Source organism: Tachysurus fulvidraco, chromosome 26 (assembly GCF_022655615.1).
Source record: "Tachysurus fulvidraco isolate hzauxx_2018 chromosome 26, HZAU_PFXX_2.0, whole genome shotgun sequence".
NCBI classification, from domain to species: domain Eukaryota; kingdom Metazoa; phylum Chordata; class Actinopteri; order Siluriformes; family Bagridae; genus Tachysurus; species Tachysurus fulvidraco.
In genome coordinates, this window is record NC_062543.1 from 1,880,393 (window position 1) to 1,882,892 (window position 2,500).

The 2,500-nt window shown below is 36.0% G+C and overlaps 1 protein-coding gene across 2 annotated transcripts in view; it reads left to right on the plus strand.

Moving 5' to 3' along the window:
• Positions 1 to 2,500, plus strand: part of LOC113636578 (astrotactin-2-like) — a 369,910-nt gene that overhangs the window by 161,753 nt on the left and 205,657 nt on the right. The window lies entirely within an intron of this gene.

Consider the following 2,500-nt stretch of genomic DNA (forward strand, 5'->3'; position numbering starts at 1 on the left):
GTTAACTCACTTTACTGACTCACAGGTTTCTATTAACACTTTTCTATCTATTTAAACGTTATGGTTTCTACAGCAATCGCTTACCTCGGTAACTCTTTTCCTAAGGAGACGACGTGCTTCTTTCATATAGTCATGAATTTTATGTTACATGACGAGCTTCTGATGATCGTAAAAAAAAAAAACTCCCCGTTCAGAGGAGTTATAAAGTTACACAAACTTCATATTCCTGCTGTCCATGTAACTAGAAATGGACAAAAAGCATCATCTAATTTTTTTTTTTTTATTCGTTTTTGGCAGCTGTTGTAGTGAAAGAGGAATAAAACTGTTGTTCCAGGAGAATCATCAGCTTCATGGTGTTTCATGGACCTTACGATATTAATTATGTTCGGTTTTATGATCAAGACAAAAAAAATGAGAAAATGTGTAAATGTGAGAAAAAAAAAAACGATATAAATATGTTACTATTTTATTATAAATAAATTCATAAATAAAGAGAACAGGTGACAAACAGTCTGTTTGCTTATTCATTTGCTTACTACTACTACTGTACTACTACTACTAATAATAATAATAGTGATTAGAATTCATTTTTTTTTTATTTTTGTTTTATGGCTTATTGTTATTTTTTCTAACTACTACTCAGTTATTATTTATTTATGATTGTTTTTTTCTTTCCTTATTTCATTATTATGATTAATTATAATTAATAACAACAACAACGACAATAATGATAATAATAATCATAATTATTATCATAATTGGCATTATTATTATTATTATTATTATTAATTATTGTATATATATATATATATATTGTGTGTGTGTGTGTGTGTGTGTGTGTATTATGTATATATATATATAATTTATTTATTTTTGTAAGAAAGATTTCTTACAAATTTTTGGAAGAAAGAATTAAGAAAAAAAAAATATATATATATAAAAAAATTAATTAATTACATTTTCTTTTCAGAATTCTTGCTTCGAAGAATAAAGACCTATAATCAAGTCTCACATCTCACACACCAACACATGGCTTTGTATATTTTGTCTGGACGATACAACGTTGAACCATTTTCTTTTTTCCATTTTCGTGCACAGAAACGCGGCGTGCCCTTTTCCGAGTCGAAGCGCTAGCTCGGTTCTGCTCCTCGGCTAGTCGGCTTGTCAGGTATTGATGGCTTTAAACCTGCTATAAAGGCCAGCCGCTAAACCTTTTGTGCACTAAAGCATTGTCTCGCAGTCGGCCTCGCCAGTTATTAATCTCATTCATTTTCTATAAAAGGTCCCTTTGGAAATGTTATCGTGCTGTGAACCGCTCCGTCCCACCGATCGCTCTGTTCTTCCTTTCTTTCCATGATAAACGCTCGTCTTTTACTCCTCACTCATCTGCTCTTCTTTATACTCAAAGACAGATTTGTTTGGAATCCGAAAAAGGTGTTTTTTTAGTTGTCGTGATTGCGGATCGTAGGAAGCTTCTAGAACAATCTTTAACCAATCGGGTTAATGGACAGAGCTTCAGAGTTTTACACAAGGAGGAATAACTGGATTTTCCTACGCGTGAGCTTTCAGGAAATGAGCCAGATTCATTCGTTACTTTACAATCTGCACTCTGAAGAAGAGGAAAAAGAATTTTCTTTCTAAATGCATTTTAAAAGTCGCACTGATTCGGAAAGAAAGAGTCTGAATAAACGTCTGTGTTGAGCTTGAGTGTATAATCACTGCAGCTTCACTGACGCTCTGCTGTGTTCTTCTTCGGAAACTATAAATATATATATATATATATAAAAAAAAAACTCAGTGTTGTTAGATTCTCCATCCTGATAGGTCAGAAGGAGTTCTGTGGCAATGTTCTGGAAAAATATCAACAATCTTACTGTTATTTCGGCCAAAAAATTAGACAGAGGCCGTCTGAGAGCCAGTGAGAAGCTAAACATGAATTATATGGTAACTCTGACCATGATGCTCCCACCACCATGCTTCAGTGTGAGTAATTTCAGCACATATGTAGCGAATGTTAGCGATATTATATCCATTATGGATGACAGAATGACTTCCAGGTTCCAGTTCCTACAGAAAATCCACATCGGTGCTGTAACTCACATCCACCTGAGCTCTTATGTGCCGTAATGGTGCGAGATGATGTTAAGTGACGTGACGGTGGGGACAGGATGGCAGAGTCAGAGAGGAACATATCACCATCCAGACCCTTTATGGCTCCTGGGAGAGCTCGGCTCCTCTACATCTCTCACTTTAATTGAACTCGTGATGCATCACCGACCTCAGGGAGCTGCGCCGCCGCCTGCTAATGGAGCCGGCAGATAAATAGTTTGGCTCAAAGTTTTTTTCTTTTTTTTCCACTCTGACTGGGCGAGACAATGGAAAAAGGAGGGTTATTTATATATTATATTGCTCTCCGGTGGCACAAATGGGGCAGAACGTGTTCAGGTGGGTCAGCAGAGCTCCCACGAGGCTGTGAGTTTCAGCAGGATGGAAACACAAC